Consider the following 11,693-nt stretch of genomic DNA (forward strand, 5'->3'; position numbering starts at 1 on the left):
GCGCGGTGTGGGCTCGCGGCGGCGGGGCGGACGGGCCGCGCGGGCCTGCTGGGGGCTTCGGCGGGCCGCGGAGGTGGGAGGCGCGGGGAGGACAGGTGGCGGCTTGGGACTGGTCCGGGCGCGGTGGCGGACGCGTCCAGTGGCGGCGCGGACATGTCCGGCGGCGAGAGAAGGAAGAAGCTAGGGTTTCATCCACGAATTTGGACGAGGAGCACATATTTATAGGTAGATGGAGCTAGGAGACTTCAAATGAGAAGCGGTTTTCGACCATGCGATTGTGATCGAACGGACAAGAGGATGGAGGGGGTTTGGATGGGTTATTGGGCTGTTTTGGAGGGGTGTTGGGCTGCAACAAAAGAGGCTTTTGCGGCTACCCGGTTAACCGTTGGAGTATCAAACGGACTCCAAATGGCACGAAACTTGACAGGTGGTCTACCGGTGGTGTACCAAGGCCACTTGGCAAGACTCGATCCATTCCGAGAATGTTTAACACCCGCACAGAACGAGAGACAAAAAGGGGACGCTGGAGGACATAGGAGTGTCGGATTGCAAAACGGACAACGAGGAAAATGCTCGGATCCATGAGACGAACACGTATGCAAAATGAGATGCACATGATGACATGATAAAATGCAACACGCAAGCAAATGACATGGCAACGACATCGAATAACTGGAAGACACCTGGCGCATCGAATCCGGGGCGTTACACACCATTGCTGAGGGCTGCTCTTGGCAATGACTGTGAAACTGGACCAGAACGCACCCTTTTAGGATAATAACCTGTAGTCCTCCTGGCAACTTTATCGAGAGGCCTCTCGGTAAAGGATAATAACCTGTAGCCCTCCTGGCAACTTTATCGAGAGGACTCTCGGTAAAGGAAAAAGAATTTCCGACGGTGGCTCTCGGCAAAATATTTTCACGGCTTTTAGGAGAAGTGATGTGGCCTTCCGCTATTGGCTGAGCTTGCCGAGCACGGCACTCGGCAAATATAGAGTTTGCCGAGAGCCACCCTCGGCAAAGTTGGCACTCTTTGCCGAGAGGGGCACTCGGCAAAGATAGCCTTCGGCCTGTTCGCCTAGTCCCACCTGTCAGGAGCTGACACGTGGCGGCCACCTACTGGCTGGCTCTGCCGAGAGGGGCACTCGGCAAAGATGGCCCTCGGCCTGTTCGCCTGGTCTCACGTGTCAGGAGCTGACACGTGTCGGCCACCTACTGGCTGGCTTTGCCGAGAGGGGCACTCGGCAAAGATGGCCACGTGTCAGGAGCTAACACATGTTAGCCACCTACTGGCTGGCTTTGCCGAGAGTTGCGCTTGGCAAAGATGGCCCTTGGCCTGCTGCCCCTGGTCCCATGTGTCAGGAACCGCCGTCATCGTCTGCTATTCGTTAGCTACTTTATTTTGCCGAGTGGTACTGTTTGGCTCTCGGCAAACTCTTTGCCGAGAGCCGGTGTTCTAGCTCTCGGCAAACTCCTGTTTACCGAAGAGGTGTACGCGGGTGGCTTTTGCCGAGGGTGACACTCGGCAAAGGCTTTGCCGGCGGTTTTCGGCCCTTTGCGGAGTGTCTGTGGCACTCGGCGTAGGACAGAATTCCAGTAGTGAATAGTTGAGCCTATTTTTGTCAAATTGAGGAGTTCTTCACTCTTGATTTCATTTCATAACGAAACCGCTGAACAACCACGTTGAGACACATGTTTAAAAAGGAAAATAAAACATTCAGGAACACAATAATTCATCTATAGGTCTTAAAACAGAAATGCATGAAGCTCGTGAGGTAAGGCCTCACTGATTCTGTCTGGTAGGACCTCAGGCGTTCGACAGGCCCTCTTTGACATCTTCTTCTCTGGGGCTACAATTTGGTACACAGGTCGACTGCTCGCGTTTTCTGTTATACATCGACGATTTTCAAGGTGTTGGTTCTACAAGTTTCTAGGTTTCTACAAGTTTGCTCCACTTCCCATAAAACACAAGTTTGTTCCATTGAGGCGGACGCCCAGAGATAGCAATGAGTTTTACTTACAACAAGCTGTTGTTGGATATAGGAGGAAGAAAACTTTTGCACTCCCAAAAACTTAGAAGTATTTTTAAGGGTTTATGCGACTTAACATATGTCCCTTGGCCTTTTTGCACACAAGGAGTAACTCTTCTAAACCTAATGCTTCCCCACCCCTCTCAAAAAATGTAGCCGCACTACTATTTACACTAAATTTTGGATTACACGACAAACAAGCATGCTTAACACAAATGGGTTTGTTTCTTATCAGAAAATCATTCCATAACCTAGTTCTCTCTCCATTTACCACCGTTTCCTACAACACTAGAAGAAAAAGAATTCACCTTCTTCGGGCCTTGCCAAAAATGAGACCGCTCATGTTTCAATTTACAAATGGATAAGGTAGATTTTTTACAGATATTTCCAACTAATTCTCGTTAGATTACATCTTCATCTCTATTTACCCGAGCTACTTATACACAACAAACATACATTCATTGCCCCATATCAACCACTCTCAGCCCCCCTTGTTTCTTATCGTACCGGAGGAGGGACATAGATGTTATGTGCCTTCCCCCGATGCTCTCAATCTGTGCCTTGATCGTTTACCGGCTATGCCACGCTGGCTGCAAAGAGACTACGCCGGAGTCGCCTTGTCCACCGACCTCGCCTTAGGTGTTTGAATTGGTCACCCTTTGGATATGAACAAATCTGAGTGAATTTGCACGATGTTGCCGCTCAACTCCGCCCGTACGCCATCGACTAGCGTTATGATGATGTTGTCAAGCGTCTCAGTCGTATCATTGAGCTGAGCACCTTGTGGAAAACCAACAACAAGTTTTCTCATTGATCCCTGAAGTGATTATCCATGGAATTGGAGTCTGACTTGAGAAGCTCGTAGATCTCTCACACTTCCGACGAGTGCTATTCCATGGCTTGCTCCCATCGTCGATCCTTGTACCTGGTCTTGTGGTGGTGCTTGGGGTTCTCCAGGACTCGTGAACCGAGGACCGATAGCTCTGAATACCAATTGTAAGGATCTAGCTCTCTACTCATACTTTTTGACGGATTGTTCCACCTACACAAAGAGTTCAAATAGATACAACGATTATAGATCTTGGCTGAAGCCACTTTCCTCCTCTCCAAGTGAGATGAGATGAGCTAACTTCCTTTAGTCTCAAAAAAAAGCTAACTTCCTTTAGTAAGAACAAGAGAGACATTGTAGTTAATGGGCCCAACCTTGTCTTGCCTTTGGGCCGTGTTGCTGGCCCAACGGTTGTTTCCTTTCCAATGGTCGTGTAGTCTTGACTGGGGCTGGGGTTGCGTTGCTGACAGAAGGTGACTGCGGCAGGTCGGATTGGGGAATCAGGAGGGGGTCTTTCCTGATTTTAGTTGCGGCTCTTGGTTTTGCTGGTTAGAGTTATGATGGTATTTGTTGTCTGATGGTCGGGTGCAGAAGGTTGTGCTGAAGCTGGACATGGACGATGACAAGCTGAAGCGGAGGGGGCTCAAGGCCAACTCAGGTCTCCATGGTAATGCTCTTTCTCCCCTCTATTGCTTAATTGTGTGTTTTGCTCTGCTTTTTTGCGATCATGGAGAGGAAATGTGGCCTAATGCATAGAAATTTCACCCCAAATCACTGGTTCAATCTGAACTCGTTCTGAGGACCTCTCCTCTCTAGCTCAGGAATCACCTAATGACCGTGCATATGAAGGATCACAAGATGACAGTGATCGACAGCATGGACCTTGTCGACGTCATTGCCAAGCTGCGCAAGTTCTTCCCCGGAACGCACGTCATTTTTGTCGGCCCAATCAAGGAGTAGAAGGACGACGACAACAAGGATGGCGCCGACGAGGACGAGAAACATAATGACAACAAGCAGGTGGTGTGTCCACGGACACACCACCCCCACCCGAGTAAATTATATGGAACCACCACTTTGAAGGCTAGGTCATTTTTATTGCAGAAGACATTATATCTACCGTGTAATCGTTTTGCAAAAACGACTGATTGGCGGATTTGGCTCTGTTAAACACGTTTATGACATGTCGGTCCTTTTTTTGCTTACGTGGCATAACTGTTTGTGTTTAAAGCAAAAAAGCCCACAACTTCCTTCCCCATGCCAACCAGATCCCTCCCCTTCCCTAAAAAAACAGACCCACTCCTATTCCCAATTCACTCTCCGCAGCTCGGCTCGGTGCCGGTGCCGCTCCCTTCGCAGGCCACCGCCGCCGCTCCCTTCACAGGCCACCACCGCCGTCGCCTAGCACCGGATCTGCAGGCCACCGCAGTTCCTCCGTAGGCTCTCACAGTCCCACTAGCTCGCCGCCGCTACTCCCTCCGCAGGCCGCCGCCGCTTCCTCCACAGGCCGCCGCTGATGAAGTCATGTACCTAGGGTAGGGTCATGAACCTGTCCAAGATACCCTCTCTAAGGACATCTTTTAGAAGAAGCCGTCTTCCAGTCGACCAAGAGGAACTCCACTCGACGGACTAGAAGACACTCAACCATGAAGACTCACTCGACCACCAAGAGTTCAAGATCTACTCTGTATCCAAACGGTCTGTAATTAAGTAGTCTTTATGGTCATGATGACACTTTATGTAAGGCGTTACCAGTAACGCCTGACCTTAATGTACTTTAACCCTCCGCTATGTGGGCTGGCTGGGGTCTTGGCGCCCTCTATATAAGCCACCCCCCTCCACTGGTAGAAGGGTTCGCACCCCGGTAACTCTCACACATATAATCTAGTCGACCGCCTCCGGGCTCCGAGACGTAGGGCTGTTACTTCTTCCGAGAAGGGCCTGAACTCGTAAAACACTTGTGTGCACAACTACTCCATAGCAAGGATCTTGCCTCTCCTTAGTACCCCCCCTACACTACTGTCAGACTTAGAACCGCGACAGTTGGCGCCCACTATGGGGCAGGTGTCTTAGCGACTTATTGGAGAAGTTGCAATTTTTCCGATTCCCATCATCATGGTTTCAGGTGGAGTTTTGGTTGAGGGCCGCGAGATCCGTCTCGGCGTGCTCACATTCGTCGCCGACGACTCTGCCTGGCTGCAGGAGGCTCCGCTCGACGTGGATGCACTCCCCGTCCGCAGAGCTACGCATTTTCGAGCATGCGTCCGCGGCGTCCGCCTGCGGCAACCGTCGACTCAGTATCAGCCAGTTTTTGTGTCATCCTCCCTCCCAGCTTCCCGCCGGCGTAAGCGCTCCGGTCGGTCGAGGCTTCAGCGGTGGATGAGGCACGCAGTGGCTCGCCAGTCGACCACCGCCCAAGTCGCGGCAATGGAGCCCGACGAATCTCTCTACGGCCTGTTCGACCTGTCAACTGGCTCCGCAGAGATCGCATCCGAGTGCGACAGCAGTGATCCCGCGGCGGAGGTACTGATGGTCAATGGACCACACGGTCCCCCCTGCTTTCCTGGCACTGAGGGAGGCAACGGCGGAGGCGATCCGTCGCAAGACCATGAGGAGTACCGTCCCGAGCCCCTCAATTCGCAGCAGAGGGAAGAGCTTCGCCGCCGGAACATGGATGCGCTTCACACTCCGATCATTGGAGAAACCCCAGAGGCTCACGCCTTAGAGGACGCGCGCTTTGCCAACCTGGCTGAGCGCACTCGACTGGAGAACCTTCAGCGAGCACTCGACGAGCGCGCGCGGCAACGGGTTCCAGACTCCAGTCAACGCCAACTCTTTAAACCTCCGACTCAGGTATATCGAACTCCGATTCAGAATTTAGCTGCTGCAACCCGTATAGCAGAGTCGATTCAGCCTTCCCAGTCAGAGGCTGGCAGAGGTTTGATGCAGATCAGAGATTTGCTCCGGGCAGCAGGAGATCAAAATTCAGCTGTATCGCAGTCGTGGAACAGGATTCACAGTAGATCCGTGGCAGCGAATACGGTCCAATCGGCTCACAGCCCCAGATCGCCCCCGAGGCGCGAAGGGCGTGGTGACCGGCATGATCAGAACAGGAACTATGAGCAGTATGATCACCGATTCGATCGCAATGATCGACGTCGAGTTCCCACTGCTCCCTCGAGGGGAGGATCTTGTGTGCCTCGACAGCAGGATGATAGACGCCAGCACAGTGGCGGGCGAAGGATTCCAGTCGACCCCAGGGAACCAGGCTTTGATGTGAGATCCATCATCGTTCAGGGTCTGGTCGACCGGAACAGAGCTCACAGAGAGGGCAATGACAGAGATGTACCCACCAGCAGTCGAGTGCATGTCTCCGGACCAGAGTGTTTCAGCAGAGCCATCCGAGCCGCAGTGATTCCTCCCAACTCCAGGTTGGCGACTGGAGTCAGCAAGTTCAACGGTGAGTCCAAGCCCGATACTTGGCCTGAGGACTACCGAGTGGCTGTTCAGATCGGCGGCGGAAACGACGAGGTGGCCATGAAGCATCTGCCTCTTATGTTGGAAGGGTCAGCCAGAGCATGGTTGAATTCGTTGACACCCAACAGCATTTACACGTGGGAAGACCTTTCCCGAGTGTTTGTCAGAACGTTCGAAGGAACGTGCAAGCGACCAGCAGGGCTGACAGAGCTGCAATCTTGTGTGCAGAAGTCGAATTAATCATTGAGAGATTACATCCAGAGATGGATCACGCTGCATCACACAGTTAAGAATGTATCTGATCACCAGGCAGTCTATGCCTTCAAGGAGGGCATAAAATACAGAGAGCTAAGCCTGAAATTCGGTCGAACCGGAGACATGTCTCTGAGTCGAATGATGGAAATAGCCACCAAATATGCCAATGGTGAGGAAGAGGATCGGCTCAGAAGCGGCAAGCACAAGTCAGTCGCCCAGGATACCGGAGGCGGAAATTCCAATCGGAAGCAAAAGCGGAAGGCCGAGCCAGCCGCTCCTGGAGAAGCTTTGGCCCTGAACCAAGGCAAGTTCAAAGGGAAGCCCAAAGGGCCTTGGAACCCCAAGAAAGTAAAAGATAAAGAAGGAAATGATGTGCTGGATTTGCCATGTCACATCCACACCAAGAAGGACGAAGAGGGTAACTTCATTTACCCGAAGCATACCACTCGACAGTGTCGACTCCTGATACAGCAGTTCCAAGGAAAGCAGTCCAAGGACAAAGAAAAGGAGTCAGACAAGGTTGAGGGCAAAGAGGACAGTGACGAAGAGTATCCACAAGTCAATTCCACCCTGATGATTTTTGCTGACGTTGAGAGCAAAAACCGACTGAAAGTGATAAACCGAGAGGTGAATATGGCTGCTCCAGTGACCCCCAATTATCTGAAGTGGTCTCAAACCGCCATTACATTCGACCAGTCAGATCACCCGACGCACATTGCCACCCCTGGGAGGCAGGCTCTAGTGGTCGACCCGGTCGTCGAAGGTACTCGACTGACCAAAGTACTGATGGATGGCGGTAGTAGTCTGAACATACTGTACGCATAGACACTGGAGGGGATGGGCATTCCGATGTCCAGACTCGGCACGAGTAATATGAGTTTCTATGGAGTCATTCCTGGCAAGAAAGCCGCTTCACTCGGCCAGATTGCTCTTGATGTGGTTTTTGGCGATTCCAAGAACTTCCGCAAAGAGAAGCTGACATTTGAGGTTGTAGATTTCCAGAGTGCCTACCATGCTATCTTGGGCAGGCCTGCTTATGCACGTTTCATGGCTCGACCATGCTACGTGTATCTCAAATTGAAGATTCCTGGCCCTAAAGGCGTGATCACTGTCATCGGTAATCGCAAGAAGGAGGAAGAGTGCTTCCAGAAAGGCTCAAAGATCGCCGACGCTCAGATGGTGGCAGAAGAGTGGCAGGAACATTAGAGGAATGCAGACCCGAGTGATTTGTTGCGAGCGAAGAAGCCCGCCACGGAGTCAGCGTTCCAGTCGTCCGGTGAGACTAAACCAGTTCATATCCACCCGACCGACCCCAACGCTGCTCCGACTCATATCTCCACAAACACTCGACCCTAAATAGGAAGAAGTGCTCATCCAGTTCCTCCGTCAGAACTGGGACATCTTTGCATGGAAACCTTCTGACATGCTAGGTGTACCCAGGTGACTGGCTGAGCATCGTCTGCAAGTCGATTCGAAGGCAAAACTTGTGAAGGAACATCTGCGACGGTCCGCCGTCCAGAAAAGGAAGGCCATAGGCGAAGAAGTGGCTCGGCTCCTAGCAGCAGAGTTTATCCGAGAGATCTACCACTCCGAGTGGCTCGCCAATGTCGTCATGGTCCCCAAAAAGGACAATTCACTTCGCATGTGCATCGATTTTAAGCATATCAATCGGGCTTGCCCGAAAGATCATTTTCCTCTTCCCCGCATCGACCAAATAGTCGACTCGACTGCGGGATGTGAGCGACTGTCTTTCTTGGACGCTTATTCCGGATACCATCAGATCCGTCTGTTTGGACCCGATGAGATCAAAACAGCTTTCATCACCCCATTCAGATGCTTCTGTTATGTCACCATGCCATTCGGCCTCAAGAATGCCGGAGCCACGTTCATGAGGATGATTCAAAAGTGTTTTGCTCACTCAAATCAGTCGGAATGTGGAAGCGTACATGGATGACATTGTGGTCAAGTCATGGAAAGGTTCCAACCTGCTGACTGACCTCGCTAAAACTTTTGCCAACCTCAGAAGGTACGATATTAAGCTTAACCCATCCAAGTGCACATTCGGAGTTCCTGGCAGAAAGTTACTCGGTTTTCTCATTTCCGAACGAGGAATCGATGCAAACCCATAGAAAGTTGGCACTATACTCCGAATGAAATGACCTGTGCGTGTGCACGATGTTCAGAAGCTTACTGGTTGCTTGGCCGCTTTAAGTCGATTCATCTCTCGTCTCGGTGAGAAGGCATTGCCCCTTTACCGACTGATGAAGAAGTCAGACAAGTTCGTGTGGACTCCTGAAGCTGACACGGCGTTTGCAGAGCAAAAAATCCTGCTTTCCACCCAGCCGGTGCTTGCTGCCCCGATCAGCAAAGAGCCTTTGCTGCTTTACATTGCAGCCACAGGACAAGTCGTCAGTACTGTACTTATGGTCGAACGGGAAGAAGAAGGGAAAACCTTCAAAGTTCAGCGCCCAGTATATTACATTTCCGAAGTCCTGACCCCATCCAAGCAATGATACCCTCATTATCAGAAGCTTGTATATGGGATTTACATGACCACAAAGAAAGTTGCTCACTACTTCTCTGACCATATCGTCATAGTCATCAGCGACGCCCCCTTATCAGAGATTCTGCACAACAGAGACGCAACTGGTCGAGTGGCAAAATGGGCGATTGAACTCCTTCCCCTGGATATCAGATTTGAGGCAAAGAAAGCTATCAAGTCCCAAGCAATAGCGGATTTCCTCGCCGAGTGGACGGAACAGCAGTTACCGACTCAAGTTCACTCGGAGCACTGGACCATGTTCTTCGATGGCTCTAAAATGCTGAATGGTTCTGGTGCCGGGGTAGTGTTGGTTTCCCCCCGAGGAAATAAGCTCAGATATGTACTCCAGATTCACTTCAATTCCTCCAACAATGAAGCAGAATACGAAGGACTCTCGTACGGGTTGCGTATGGCCATTTCACTCGGCATCCGTCACCTCATGGTCTATGGTGACTCGGATTTGGTGGTCAACCAAGTGATGAAGGAGTGGGACGTCAGAAGCGCAACCATGACTGGTTACTGCAATGCAGTTAGAAAGCTGGAGAAGAAATTTGAGGGATTAGAGCTCCATCACGTCCCCCGACTGAAAAATCAAGCAGCCGATGACTTGGCGAAGATAGGTTCCAAGAGAGAAGCCATTCCGAGTGGCGTGTTTTTGGAGCATGTTCACACGCCGTCGGTTCAAGAAGATCCTTTCACTGAGGAAGCCCCGCAGCCGAAAAGTGCCACAGATCCGACTGAAGTCGAGGTTCCAGCTATGGTCGACTTAATCATGGAGGTTCTGGTCATTACTCCTGACTGGACGGTGCCCTATATCGCCTATATTCTGAGGAAAGAGCTCCCAGAGAATGAAGAAGAGGCTCGGGAGATCGTCCGCCGATCCAAAGCCTTTACTGTCATGAGGGGGCAGTTATACAGAGAAAGTGTGATTGGAGTCAGCCAGAAATGCATAACACCGGAAGAAGGTCGAATGATTCTCAACGACATCCACTCGGGGACCTGTGGCCATCATGCGTCCTCTCGGACCATCGTGGCCAAAGCATACCGAGCTGGTTTTTACTGGCCCAGAGCAAATGAAATGGCAAAAGAAATAGTCGACAAGTGTGAAGGATGTCAGTTCTACTCCAACATGTCACACAAGCCCTCCTCAGCCCTGAAGACCATCCTGATTGTCTGGCCTTTCGCTGTTTGGGGTTTACATATGGTTGGACCGCTGAGAACTGGCAGGAGCGGCTTCACTCATGTACTGGTGGCAGTCGACAAGTTCACCAAGTGGATCGAGGCCAAGCCCATTAAAAATCTTGACGCAGGCACTGCCATCATCTTCATCCGCGAATTAATATTCAGATATGGAGTTCCGCATAGTATCATCACCGATAATGGGTCAAACTTTGACTCTGATCAATTCAAAGCTTTTTGCGCTTCTCAAGGCACATGAGTCGACTACGCTTCAGTCGCCCACCCTCAGTCGAATGGACAAGCAGAAAGAGCAAACGGCCTGATTCTCAAAGGACTAAAACCTCTGTTGATGCGCGACCTTAAGCACGCAGCACGTGCATGGGTCGACGAACTGCCATCAGTTCTTTGGGGATTTAGGACTACTCCAAATCGGTCGACCGGGAGGACTCCGTTCTTTCTGGTCTACGGAGCTGAAGCAGTTCTGCCAAGCGACCTGCTCCACAATGCGCCGCGAGTCGAGCTCTACTCTGAAGCCCAAGCGGAACTAGCCCGATAGGATGCAGTCGACCTCCTAGAAGAGGAAAGAGAGATGGCCATGCTCCGATTGACCATCTATCAGCAAGACTTGCGTCGATTCTACGCCAGAAATGTGAAGAGACGAGCCTTCCAAGAAGGAGACTTGGTCCTCCGAGTCGACCAACAGAAGCCGCACAAACTAGCCCCTACTTGGGAAGGCCCCTTGATTGTTACCAAAGTTCTCCACAACGGAGCATACCGCCTTTACAACATCGATCGCCAGATTGACGATCCACGAGCCTGGAATGCGGACCTACTCCGCCCCTTTTATACTTAAGTTTTCACTCAGATGAGTTGTAATAAAAGTATTTCTGTAGTGTATTCATCAAAGACAAGAGTTTAATAATTTTCTCAGTGATTGTTATTGCTTTTGTTCTCACAAATCTGTCCCCAGTGGGTGGCTTAGCTGCGAACCCGTTTCGCCTAAGTTTGTAAAAAAAATCCTACCGAGTGGAGAGCCAGCCTTCCACTCGGAGGCTTAGCTGCGAATCCGTTTCGCCTAAGTTTTTGAAAATCCTACCGAGTGGTAAGCTAGCCTTCCACTCGGGGGCTTAGCTGCAGCTCAGTGCTCGCCTAAGTTTTTGAAAATCCTACCGAGTGGTAAGCCAGCCTTCCACTCGGGGGCTTAGCTGCAGCTCAGTGCTCGCTTAAGTTTCTAAATCATACTGAGTGGTAAGCCAGCCTTCCACTCGGGGGCTTAGCTGCAGCTCAGTGCTCGCCTAAGTTTTTGAAAATCCTACCGAGTGGTAAGCCAGCCTTCCACTCGGGGGCTTAGCTGCAGCTCAGTGCTCGCCTAAGTTTTTGAA

The 11,693-nt window shown here is 51.2% G+C and overlaps 1 pseudogene; it reads left to right on the top strand.

Annotated features, from left to right (window-relative positions):
* The window catches only part of LOC119361390, a 92,171-nt pseudogene that overhangs the window by 15,596 nt on the left and 64,882 nt on the right, over nt 1-11,693 (top strand).

The sequence above is a fragment of the Triticum dicoccoides genome, chromosome 2B (assembly GCF_002162155.2).
Source record: "Triticum dicoccoides isolate Atlit2015 ecotype Zavitan chromosome 2B, WEW_v2.0, whole genome shotgun sequence".
In the NCBI taxonomy this organism is placed as follows: domain Eukaryota; kingdom Viridiplantae; phylum Streptophyta; class Magnoliopsida; order Poales; family Poaceae; genus Triticum; species Triticum dicoccoides.